This window comes from Haliaeetus leucocephalus, unplaced genomic scaffold, assembly GCF_000737465.1.
Source record: "Haliaeetus leucocephalus isolate CR32 unplaced genomic scaffold, Haliaeetus_leucocephalus-4.0 Scaffold206, whole genome shotgun sequence".
Taxonomy (NCBI): Eukaryota; Metazoa; Chordata; class Aves; order Accipitriformes; family Accipitridae; genus Haliaeetus; species Haliaeetus leucocephalus.
In genome coordinates this window covers 4,528,672-4,541,824 of record NW_010972642.1, presented here as the reverse complement: position 1 = coordinate 4,541,824, position 13,153 = coordinate 4,528,672, and the positions used below count along the sequence as shown (strand labels likewise).

The 13,153-nt window shown below is 43.1% G+C and overlaps 1 protein-coding gene across 1 annotated transcript in view; it reads left to right on the top strand.

The window, feature by feature from the left end:
- The first annotated feature begins 357 nt into the window (after nt 1–357).
- Nucleotides 358–13,153, top strand: part of CALD1 (caldesmon 1) — a 197,444-nt gene continuing 184,648 nt past the window's right edge. Inside the window, exon 1 of the mRNA XM_010566129.1 lies at nt 358–526. The gene's annotated coding sequence lies outside the window, so the exon portion shown is untranslated. The remainder of the gene's footprint in view (nt 527–13,153) is intronic.

The following is a 13,153-nucleotide window of genomic DNA, read 5'->3' as shown; positions in this document are numbered from 1 at the left end:
TGTCCCATTCCATTCAGTGTATTTCCTTTTTTAAGCTCCATTTGTGTTTAACAAGACAGCCTCCTTCTCCAAGATTAACATTTCTTATGATTGTTCCTGACAGAGGATTTACTTTCAGAGGCCCTGCTAAGGATAACCAAAAAAGGGCATGTAGCAAGACAGTTTTGGCAGCTTGCATGAATTTTCGGAGCTTTTTAGGTCTTGGTTTTCTGATGAGTGGCTTCCTGAGCATGCCTAGGGAATGACAGGCATCTCTGCAGGCAGGCTGAACCCACCTTGGCTTGTGCGTAGTCATTGGCTGCCTATTAGAATAAATTGAGGACAATGCATACCGCTGCCTGCCAATTGTAAACATAAGGGATATGTATTCACTTAGCATTGACTTTTGGGAGGGGCCAAGGAAAAGCTGTAGTTTTATTGAATAGGGCTGTGTGTGAGGCTGCTGGTGTGCCTTTCTTGCTGTGCTCCTGCCCAAGCAGCCAGTTATTCATTTCCTTCCTACTAGTTGAAAACTTTTCAGCCAGAGGTAAGGGCTTAAGATATGTATTTGTTCGGGAGTGAGCTGGTCTGACTGCATTTGTGTTACGGCTAGAGATTAAGCAGCATGCGAAATCTAACGAGCTGTGGAAATAGTGCGAAAGTGTCGGATGCTATTTTTCCTCCCTTCCTCTCTCTGTGCCCCCCTTTCCAGATGTTTGTGGTGAACTAAGGGGGATGTCTGTGCCGGGCGGGTGGAGGGGCTGCATGGTTGCCCACCCCAGTGGACCCTAAAAAGGAGGTGTGGGGGCAAGGCTTTGGGTGCAGAGCAGGGTCTGTGCTGGTCCTATTTCATTTGAGATCCTGCAGCAGGCTTGTTAGGGGAGCAATAACCTGTGTGGTTGTTTGTTGGGGTTTTTTGTTGTTTTTTTTTTTCTTTTTTGAAAAAGGAATTGCAATGAAAAAGTTTTTAGCATGGTAACGGCTGGTGAATTGCTTTTAATTTTGCAACTTAATACCTGGGCTTTCAGAGCAGCCTGACTGCTAAGGCAGTCTCCCGGCGTAACTGATACAGCTACAGTAAAGCTCTGGTTAATGTAACTGATCTGATACTTGCTGAAGCAGATGTCCGTCATGGCAGCCTTTCATAGAAGTATTGTTGACAATAGATGGCATCCGTTTTTGTCTTCAGCCTTCAACATGCGCAGCAGCATATTGCCAGAATGTTTCTTGTGAAGTTGTCTTTCCTGTTAAAAGGGGGAGAAAAAAATGCACTTGGGTGGGACCGGAGCTCTTAAAAGTCTGGGTCTGTATTTGTGTCAGTCAGAGCGCTGCTGGGGAGAGCCAGCGAGCAGGCTTTCCTTCCCAGCTCCTTTGACATGCTCGGACAGATTGAAAGCACTGTGCAAGGCTGGCTGCTGATAGCACGATATTCTGCATAGTAGGGAATTTCTCAGAGAAAGAGCTGGGAAAACGAAGGGAGGGATGAAGTTAGCTGCAGATGGATACTTGGGAGCAGCAGACTTTGGCCAAACTAGTAACCTCCGGCGAGACCTGCAGCAACAGAATTGATTTTTCTCGTATATATTGTTTGGCAGAATGGGCGAGATAACTGTTTTAAAATGACTTTTTGTGGAGTATTTATTTTCAGAGGAGTACTTATTTTCAGAGTACGCAGCTTTTATGCAATTTTGCCTAGCTGAGAAGGCTTCTCTTGCTAAAAGGCGTACAGGAGAATTATTTCTGAAAATAACACATTCCCTCTTTGGCAGCAGCTCAAAGAAAATAAGGAGGCAGAGTGTTTCTTTTGTGAGAACTGTGTATTTATTATAATTTGTCTATTTTAGGTACTATACTGTGAATGATTGTGCTTGTATGGTTTGCTATCAAAGAACCCTGGGACTTGCATCTATTCTTTCTCTGTCTCACTAAACGTAGCAGTAGGTTCTGTGTGAGTGTACAAGTTTCATACCTTTTTTTTCTCCTGCCATGGAGAGACAGGATGGGGTCCTAAAACTACATACACCAAAACCAATGAAATGTACTGTTTTAACATAAATGACAAATAGAGTGATACTTCAAGTAAGTGGTCCATTTGCTTTAAGTTGCTTTTAAGGTAAAGAGGGTCTGAACTATTCTCAACATATTTGAAGAAAGTACAGGTCTGTCTTTCTTTGGCAGATGCCTTTCTGCTAGGCAGGTATCTTAGTCAATAAAACCTGCACACGTTAATGTAATATCTAAATTATGATGGCAGGGGAGAAAGACCAGATAAGATGCCTGTGAACAAGAGACTAAATTGAAATAACTTGTATTTCCTGAAAACTCCTCTTTGTTGCAGCATGTAATGACAAGAGGATCAATTCCACAGCCTTCATTCACAGGATTAGTCTTGGTGAAATCAATACCATCATTAACAGATGCAGGATCTGATGCAAGGGGAGTCCTGTGTACTCTGAATACGCTTTGACAGTGAATGATGTAAGCATGTATTAGGAGAATAAAGGATTTTCCACAATTGTTACTTCTTACGCTCACAGCATTATTCTGACACGGAGCAGCCTGAGAAAAGAGTAACTTCCCTTGTGCTTCTATTTCTTGTCCAACACTGATACACAATGCAATAGTGACACTGAAAGCTAGGTGATTTGAAAGGAAAGGGGGGCTGTAAGTTCCTCTGGCTGACATTAGAGGGAAAATTAAAGTGCATTAACATGGGAAGATTTCTTATTCCTCAAAGTCTCATTCATGGGCCCACATGTGGCATGGAGGCATGGTGGTCAGCATCCGTCTGGACCCACATGGGGTTAGGGCACAGTGCTACTGATTCCAGATGGTGCAACTAGAAAAATAGAGCAAGGCTTTTTTTGCTGGCTGCCTGCTGGGAGGTAGCTTCTGTCATATGAAGAGAAAGACGACAGGGAAGGTCTGTCAAGAAGTCTTACTTGTTTCACCCTTCCTTGTGTGCAGCTGGAGTGGCCCTGCCTATGGGGGTGATTTTTTTCATTGCAGAGAAGTGGGAGCCTGCAGGTCTTCCCTCCTGCAGGACAAATAGCACTTGAATCCCCTGGGACTGTTTAAAATATTCTTTCTCGCTGGTTGCTTACATGAGTCCTATTCTCTTGGCTGCCTGAGTTATAATTTGTATTAAAGTTTGGTGCAGTTGTTAACCCCTATCTGCCAAGGGTACAACTTGGTGCATTTGATTGCTGAGTGTGAACAAAGAGGGACAGGAAACCATATATGCCTAAGAAAGAGAGGACCAAGACAGCGGCATTAGCTGTCCATCTGCAGTGCTTGTCTGGACTCTTCCGAGTATCAGAGAAAGCACCAAAAAAGGTAACAGGGCAGAATGGCAAGCACAATCCTGTGAACCTTTCGTTGCCTTTGAGAGGAGCTTTATGGGGAGTTTGCAGGATTGGGCTCCAGGTGTACAAAGCCTGAGGCAGACAGGCCTGTGAATGCAAAGAGTGGGAGTCTATCTTCAAAGCAAGTTTTCATTCTTTAAAAATTGTCTTTTCTTAGTAACTACCCCCTGGCAGCTTGTAACAAGAAAGCTGCTTCCTTACTAGAGCTCTCACCTTCAGAAATGTGCATGTGCAGAGGCCAGCGTGCTGGTTTTGTTCGTAGCTCCTGGGTGGTTTAAAGCCCCGTGACCTGGTGAGAATGGCTTTTGGGGGCATCTGTACTGGAAACAAGGCACCTACCTACATGCTAGCACTTACTCTCTTGGTGCTGGCGTTTGCTGGGAAGCTGTAGCTGTTGCACGCCTCCAAATGCTTTGTCAAGGATTTGGCTAAGGCTGAAATTTGACTCAAAGGCATTTGAGGATCAGATTAGGTATGACCTTTCTGGATGAAACACTGAGGTCATGGGACAGATGAACTATGTAACAATTTCTTTTGGCCTTTCCTGATGCTCTTGTACAGTTCAGCTAGCCCAGTGGGGAAGGATGCTCAGTACATTGTAATTTGGGATCCCTCCCACCCCCAGGGGAGCTTGCTCCTACTTTTCTTGAAACAGACTTGATTAACCAAAAAGGTTAGGGCATGTAACACCGTTATTTAGCTGCCAGCCCTGGTATGTTAGCTGCATGGTTTACATCCTGCGTAAGAAAGTGCTGCTTTTCGTGTGGTTTTTTTTTTTTTCTTTGGAACTGTGCTTAGTGCTGGTAAATGGTGTGGGGCTGGCAGCCTGGCTGCCAAGCAGATACCAGCGTTAGCAGCATGGTCCCTATCGTGTCCCTTTTCCTGAGCATCACTAGCTGTCCCTGCGAGGAATGCAGTCTTCTTGGACTGTCTCAGTTGCAAACCTCCTGGCTACTGCTTTGTCTTGCAGCAACTGCTGTGCATCCAGCTACAGCCATGACCAGCCTTGCTGGGCTACCCGGCAGTGAGGCAGGTGGGCTCTGAGCTGCGGTACCCACCTCTTCTGTCTGTGGTCAGCAACCACCGCTGCTAACTGATGCCTCTTCCCCCTCCCTGCCCCTTGTATCTGCCCCTTGAGAGAGGAAAACTGTCCATGAAGCATAGGGGCACCTCCTGATCAGAAGATCCTGCCGATAGCAGTGTTTATGGGACTTTGGGTTGAAGCCAGGAAGAAGTGTTTGCAGGGTCTGTCCTGCTGGCTTGCAGTGGGGGTAGGAGCAAATAACTGAGGAAGCAGGGGGAAGAGAGAAAGGAAAGAGGCAACCATATCTTAAGCCACTGGAGTAATTTCTCCTTTGAATTTTTTCCTGTGGTCATAAATACCTAGTGAGTCACTTAATGCTGTGTGTCTGTTTCTGTATCTTCAAGTAAAGGATAATCTGTGCCTTTTTGTATTTAGCCCGTGGGGCTGCTGGGCTTAATTCATTAGTGTTCATGAAGAATTTGTAATACCAAAATGCCAAGTTTAAGCACTGGCCAAAACCTTATTTTTGACTGATTTCCCAGCAAGAACATACACTTTTTTGTTTGTTTGTTCACACAGATATGTATTCTACTAGAAAGTAAATTCTTCTAGATAGTGGGTATAAAACTGCTGAAGCCCAGTGAATGAGATGCAAAGTGGGCCAGGCTCAGTAGTGACACTACTCTGCCATGTCTGGAGGGAATTCCTTGGGTGCTTGCTGCATCTGAGACAGAGTCTTCCTGCGAAGTTTTCATGCGTGTACCAAAACCGCGGGATGACAGCTTTTGCTTACAGACCCGCCATAGTTTCCTAAGCTCGCAAGAGAAACTACTAAGCGAGCTGCTGAACCTTATCTGCTTGTCCAGTTTCATGTTGATGAGAGCATTTGAAATTGTAACTCCTGGGGCCAGGCCAGGCTGCAGTGGGGAAAATATTAGGGAAAGATTTCAGGCGATGGAAACAACATTACATGTTTCCACACCCTCTTGTGTACAGAATACAAATAAAGAGCATTTCCCTCGAGACTTGCTGTGGAGGGTGTGAAGCAAAGTGGAACCCACCCGTTTGCACATTTTCTGGTTTATGTCCTTAAATGGCAAAAAATATCTTTGGAATTTATCTCATAGAAGGGTTATAAATAGATTTGTGGAGATAAAGTTTTGCTGTAAATGCTCTGGTTTTGGATCTATTCAGAACAGTAACTCTGTAGGCCAACAAATATGAAAAGGGGTGGTATTGCTAAATGCAGGAAGACAATTTCATTGCACATAGATGTACTTGTACGTGCATGTTGTGCATGCACACCCCTCTCCACCTGCACGGACCTTCCCAATTTTCCTTCAAGTATGTGGAAATCTAAGGGGCATGGAAATCACTGTGTGCACTTTTACAAGTTAAATAACTTGGGGTGAGAGAGACCTAGCATTCACGATTCATCAAACTGCTAAGGGAGCCTGAACCTATGACAGCGCTGTAAACAAAGGTCCTGAGATTTGTTGGCAACTTGTTTTATGTCCTTCTCCGAAGCAGCTGGCTCTGGCTAGGGAGAAGCTCTGTGGGGCTGGATGAACCCTCACAGAGCGAGTGCAGGAGCAGTGGTTCCTGTGCTCCTTCAGAAGTCAAGGTTCAGTCCTGCAGGCTCGTGCCAGTTGGATTCCAGTCATCTTCAAAGGGAGCTCTGCTCAAGTGAAGGAGTCTGTGATCAGGCCCTTGTTTGTTTCTTATTTGCAAGGCTTTGATGTTCCCGTTGTCTTTCTGACTGCCACAGGGCATGTTACTACCCTTTTCCCACTTCATTCTTTTCTTTGACAGTGAGCGCTCTAATAGTGAAATGGTCCTCCTCCCTTCCTCTTTTTTTTTTTTTTTTTTTGCCCAAGGTTTCACCCTGGTAAAATCTCTCTCTCATCCCAGAAGCAAAGGCAGGACCTTTTCTAATTCTTCACTGTTTCAGAGGACATGGCAGTGCTCCTGTGGTAGCCCAGATCATCACTTTCTAATACAAGCTGTTGTACAGAGGAAAACTTCTGCTCGGTCTTGTGGGATCAGCTGAGATGGAGCATAGGCTAAGGACTTTCTGTCTGCATCTTCCTAATGACCTAGTGATAACGTACTTTCTCTCAGCAATTTCAAAAGCCACTGAGCCAGGGGAGAATTTGGCTTTGCTCTGGCCTAGTTAAAGCTTGTAGGTTTGGAAAAGAAATTCCTAGAGCTTGGCTACAATGTTGGGAAATGGGAGCAGGCTGGGTTAGCTCCGAGATCTGGGGGAGAGTTTGGTCAGCTCTCATTTACCTGCATAGCTTAGCCTGCTGGTGCTGGAGGATGCTCCCAGTCAGCATCCTTCATGGGAGGCTTTGGAGTGCTGCACCCTTGGGTCCTCAGAGAGGAGTGAGTTTGCTTTGTATGGCTTTGGGGAACAGCTTAGCCCCATACACAGAGCCACACCCCTGCTATGAAAATGAGGAGTTTAATTCAGATGTCTGATAAGCCACAGCTGTTGCTTTGCCACTTCAAACAAAACTTGGATTATAAAGACTGAAGTGCAGCATTTTAATTGCTGTAAATATGAATAAGAGTGTTTAGGCAATCCAGATGATACTGAGCCAAACGTTTCTGGGGCTAATGTATATTACACTGATTAAAGCAGGCCAGCCGAGAATTTCCCTGCCGCTATCCCAGTAACTTAAAACATCAATTGTCTGTTTTCTGCTGCATTGGTGAAAATGAGGGAGAAGTTTTAACCTGGGCATCAGCTGGCCTGAATCTGATCTTGCTTTCAGCAGCTGTACAGTGATGTAAACTGTATTGTTTTAAAAAAAAAAAAAAAAAAATTAGGTCTGATCTCAGTTATCTTAGTGCAAATCTGTTTGATTTCCTTGAGTTACTCAGAATTCATAGTGGGCTGCTTGCTATCAGAAGTCGGTCCTTTTTGTTTGGCTTTCTACACATCCCCTGAAGGACAACAGCAGCAGGAAATTGGGTCAAAATCCCAGTAACAAGCATGCACGGGGAAATGATATTTCATACAAGAGAGGGCACTGCAAACCCAGAAAGCCAGTAAAATTCCACTGCTTGTTTGCTCCCTGGTGATTAAAAGGCCCTGCCATATATGGGAAAGGTCTGAGCTTCATTCACTCCAACCACAATAGTAAATGGCTTATTCACTGGACACAGTATGCAATCAAGGAGCAATGCCTTATGACAATAAAAATGAAAAGCAGCAACTTTTGCTTGCAGTTTGTTTGCAGTTTTCTCCACTGTGTGTTATTAAAAGCTCTGTAACTATTTTTTTGTTGTTGTTCCTTTATTTAGAGCCCTGTAAACTGCAGTTAGTTTGGTTTGCCACTTAACCCTCCCCCATAAAACCAGACACACCAGCCTATTTCCTCTCCTTCCCCCTATATAACCCAAACAAGAAAAAGACATTTCCTATACCAGTATATATATAAATGTAGCTCCTCTGTCTTTAGTGCATATATTGTAGATTTATATGACTGAAGGCTGGGATTAGCAGACAAAATCTTATCCTCACCAGGTATAAAGCGCTAGCTTTAGCAAAAGCAATAATTAAATGCCAGTATTTCAGAGAGTGTGATGGGACCACAGGAGTGAAGCAAATAGGAAATGTGTGTGTGTGTATGAATAGGGATGAATTTGGGGGGGGAAGGGAGCAACATGCTTTGGATGAGAGTTGCAGAAGGGGTCCCTAGTGCTCCACACACCCGTCAGAGATTTTCCTTCCACCACATCAGTTTCTGCAGTGAAACCCTACACAGATGACATTAAGATGTGAAGTCATTGGAGCACAGTTGTGTTTACATTCTTGCTTTTCAGTTTATTTTGTTTAGGGATCAGTCTGCCATCAAAATCATGGGAATAAAGTAGTTGGTCTAGTTGTGTTTTGTTTCATAAGGAGAAAGGTAGTTAAGTGACTGAAGCAATGGAGCTACATAAGGTTCTTTGCTTGCTGGAGAATTTCTAGAGTTTTTATTGTTCGTTTGTGTTACATTGAGTACCTTAGAAATATGCTGCTTGTGTCATATTGGTAGATTTAGAGATTATGTCTGGGATCTTACCCCTGTGTAATTTTGATGAAAACCCACATCTCTGTGGCCAGAAGGGCTGATTGATCAGTCTGATCTCCCAGACTACGTGCCTCGTTGCACACCATCCAGTTACTCATGTTTTGAGGCCACTTAAGCTGAGACAGTTAAACTGGATGTTGTAGTCAGCCCCAGGACAGGTTGGTGGGATTTGAAGCCAGTCTTCTGCTCCTCCAAAATGCTGTTGTGCCTCCCAGAAAGGACCACAGCTCTGTGACAGAGGTGTGGTTCAGCTTCTATTTTCATATATGTCTTGGTGCCTTCACAATTTTCAACAAGTGTAATTTTTGTCCATGTCAAGAAAGTAGAGTTTCTTGCGGGTGACCTGCCATGGGGTGATAACAAATTTACGTGGCGGTTTAGGTTAGCTAGACTGGCAGCCTTCAAGTGGTTTGGCTTCTCAATACCAGAAAATTGCTTTTTGACACATGGCACTGCTTCTGTTTCCAGTGTTAGGGAAAACTGACCTTTCTGTTTGGGTAGTCCTTTATGTCCGATACCTCTCTTCAGTGAGAAGAGGTGGGTTTGGGTTTCCTTAATTATTATTCTGCTAAAGGTGAAACTGGTTCCCTTAACTGCATCTGAAAGGTCCAGATCTTTTAAGTCAGAGAGGGAGGGTGTAAATTAGGTTGCGTTTGAGATGTTGCTGCTTTTCACTTGTGGACAGCTGTACTTCTGAGGACATATCATTTGACTATTACCATGAAGTCATGCTAAGACATGCCCACTGCGGGACCCTAATGTGGCCGAAAGCAGCACTGTCAGGTTGTGACAGCTGGGTAATGCAATAGTAACACATGTGAATACTTCTGTTTTCCAGCTCTTGGAAGGATCAGGGATAGCGAATTTGGACACCAAAATAACTAGATATCTAATCTCCTTCATATTTTTTCATTCAGGATTTGGTTTGTGAGAAACCTTGCATTATATCAGCTTCTTAAGTGGTATCTGGAACCTCTGGAAAAAGTCCTTGAATAATAAGCACATTGAATGCAATAAATATTATTGCATGGTTGAAAAAACTTTTTATTTCTTCTATTTTTGCTATCTTTGATCTTCCTGAGCCCACATGGAAGATGTGAGACTGCTTTGTTTTTCTTTTTCCTCTTAAAAGAGGAAAGTGTAAATTATGCATGCTTTGGAGTAATTTTTCCCCTGCTTTTCCCTCCTCTAAGTGATTTTGTGGCCAAGCTTAGTGTTTGTGCAACCTCCTCCTGGCTACCTGTAGAGAGGTTTTGCAGAAGTTCGTGATGTTCAGCTCTGCTGCTCCACACAGGCCACAACTGGGAGCTCCCCTTCCCTCTGTTTGTTGGGGTCCTTCAGTAAAGGCTGTCAAAGTCATCATTTTACAAGATAAGTTTTGATTTCCATTAAAGTTTTTTAGAACAACACCCTTCCCTATTGTGCTGCTTGTGAACTGCCTTAAAGCTTCAGTCCATTGTCTAATAAAGGACTTCTATGCTCAGTAAAAACGTTTGCTGCTTTACTTGTCAAACCAAAAAGTTTGTCATTCTTGGGCCATCTGCTCTAACCACCCAATTGTTTTTCCAAAATAAGCAGCATTTTTTCTTTCTGTTCACTACCTTGTGTAATAGATGTGAACTCCTTTCTTGGAATCAATATATAGCAAACTTAATATTAACAAGAAGGGAGGGAATAATGCTGTGTTTGCCTTCTGTATCAGCGTATCTGATAAAGATCAGTTCATCTTAGTAAAAAATGAAAGGAATTTACTATATGTGTAGGAAATATGTTTCATTATAAATGAACAGATTGAAGTGGTGACAGACTATGAATCTCTCTTATATGATAGAATACAGTTATACAGTTCTGAAAGCCTGGAGACTGGTGTGATTAACTGGAAAAAACATTATAATCAGAGTACGTTATTTCTGTCTCTCCTGTGACCCTTCAAGGCAATGGAAAGTCACTGATGGAAAGGCTGTTGGCATTAGCAGGCATAGAATCGGTTTCATCAATCTTGGTTCAGTGCTTACAGGTCACTGAGGCTGAATTTAAATATTTACATTCAAGGTTTTTCCCTGATTTAGAATTAAATACCAGAAGCTATAGGCCCCCCCCCACCCCCCAAATCCAAAACTAAAAATGAAAACCTGCGAAAGACCTATTAGGTCATCTTGTCCCTTTCCTCTAGGCAGTGCAGGATGATTCCCTAAAGTATATTCACACGTGTTTTGTCCATAAACACTTCTGTTTATTAACAAAATACAATAAGTTGTAGTTTTTCAGTGAGGATTGGGATAGTTTGCTGCACTTTCTAGTTTTTAGCAAGGGGAAATAGCTATCATTCTAAAATGTGTTTCTTGGCCCATGGATATTGCTCATGTGAATTCGAGCAAAAAAACCCTAATGAATGGAAACTTGTAGAAGAGTTAACAGCAGCTGGTTTTATTATGGACCATGGCTCTGACATGATCTCACACGAGTTTAATACAAGTGTTACCTCACTGACTTCAATGGAACTGCTTTTCATTTGCAAGGGAGTAAATGAGGCCAAAATGAGATAGAGACCTAGGGAGACTCTCTGAGAGAGGCTTTTAGTTTGGGGAATGTGCTTTACATACATATAAAATACATGGGCATATCTGCACATTGCAGTAAATGTGTCAGGCTGCCTGGGAGAAAGGGGCCAAATTCTGCTTTGAATAGCACCTGTCTAAATCTAAAATGAACCGTAGGGGTAATGTGCCAGGGAGGGCCAAAGAAGTATCTAATTTTTCCAAGTGCTGGGCTGAGTTTCCTTCTCATTGGCTTTCTGATGTTTCCTTGAAATATGGCAGAATAAGACTGTTTTGTAGGGAGCTTCAGGTTTTTTGCCGCTTAATTTCAACCATATCAAATTAAAAGAGCAGTTGTGTTGACTATTGTGAAGCCATCTCAGACAAAAGCACCACACGTGTCATTATTCTGCCTTGAAACTATCAAAGGAAGCAGTGAAATAAGAACCGTACGTTTCTTGAGTCAAACCTCCCTTTAGAATTGTGCAATATTACATTCTCTTTCAAGCTCAGCCTTCAGCTTAGCTAAATCTTGCAAAATTGTAGGAAGGTGGCTGTGCTCTATTGAAAGTGTAGCTCTGGTCTCAAAAGGGAGAAGAGCGTTAAAACTTCTTGGAGTCCAGTAGAGGTGTTATTTGAAAGCAAGTTGCTTGGGTGCTACAGCAACAGTCCCAACAGTGAGATGGGCTTTGCTGTTGCTCTGGGTTTGAGGAAATGCAGCTGAAGATGTGACAGGTATTGATTAAGAGTGAAGAAAGGCCAGGAGCGAGGTTTTGTCATTTTGGTTTCTTGCTGCTTGTGTTTTGGTGGTTCGGCTTGCTGTTCTCCTGTACAGCAGCACCTGAGTTACAGGCACATCTGGAACCAGAGTCTGCAGCCTCTTTGGTGTGAGTTTTGAAATGTTGTGGTTTAGAGTTAAACACGGCTCCCTTGATTTTAGCAGGATTTCCCGCCAGTGTAAACACTGGTTTCAGATGCTTTTTGCTTTGCTCCGTCTTTGAAATGGTGATGTTTACAGGCGTATGGCGTAAAGGTTCATTGTAATGTCGTTTGCAGTGTGATGCTGTGCACCCCCAGTGATGGAGGGAAAACATTTTAAGACTATGAAGTTATGTAGTATTAACTTTCATTTTCACTTGAAGTCTTGAAGGAGAGCAGAATGATGGTAATTTAAGCTTGATCTGTAGGCCAAAATTGAGGGGGGGAAGGCAGTAAAGTATGGGGAATGTTTTAAATGGCCCTATGCACTTGTTTAGAAGGGAGTTCTTATGGAGTGGGGTTACAAGTCTCTTCTCAGTCTATTATAGGGTTCTTGCTGTTCACTATCTGAGCCAAAGCTAGTTATATTGTCCACAGAAAAAGTGTAGCAGAAGCTAGTGTCCCTGTGGTGATACAACTGCTAATTATTCCCAGTGGTGATGCAGAAACATATTCTTACAGAACCGGTCTGAGATCATCAACTTGTTTCACATAGGATGCTGTTCTGCCATCAGACAGAAATGACTTCTGCTAGCTGCAATGCTTTGCCAGATTCACAGTGGTTAGCATGCAGTAGAGGCCCTATTGCTCAGAGGATTTGTGATGAGATTTTTAGTCCTCTCTGGATCTTCCTCCTAAGCAAATTAAGTGCTGCTGAGAGAAACTCCAGTGGGAGAGCTCTCGTTTGAATACAACACAGAAAAGTTTTCTCCTGCTTGCTTCCAGCATGCTTGTGTCCTAAAAAACGCTTCCTATTCCTGTTTTAATACTGTCTTTAGCTGAACAGAGCTTGCCAAATTCAACCTGACCTGTATATGTTAAAAAATGTTGTGCATGTTGTAGGTCCCTTCACTGAGACAAAAATGCCTGAGGTCGTGTGGAAAGTCAGTGAAAGAGGTAGGGGCAGAGACCAGGACTTCTGTCTCCTACAGCAAGATGCACAGGTCTAGACTGTGCTGTTATCCCAGGGCATAATATTTGTAGGCCTACTATTTACTTACCTTTTTTCACGTAGCTCCTGGGACTACCGTATTGACCACAAAGGAATAGATAAGTAAGCAGGAGAATTTTTGCCCGTGAAGAATGATTAAAATTTAAGAGCAGTTTAAATACATTTAGAGGTGTTAGAGGAGGAAAAAAAAGCCCGATACCGAATCTGCTGAGCATTCTTCTATGAGAAGAGGACCT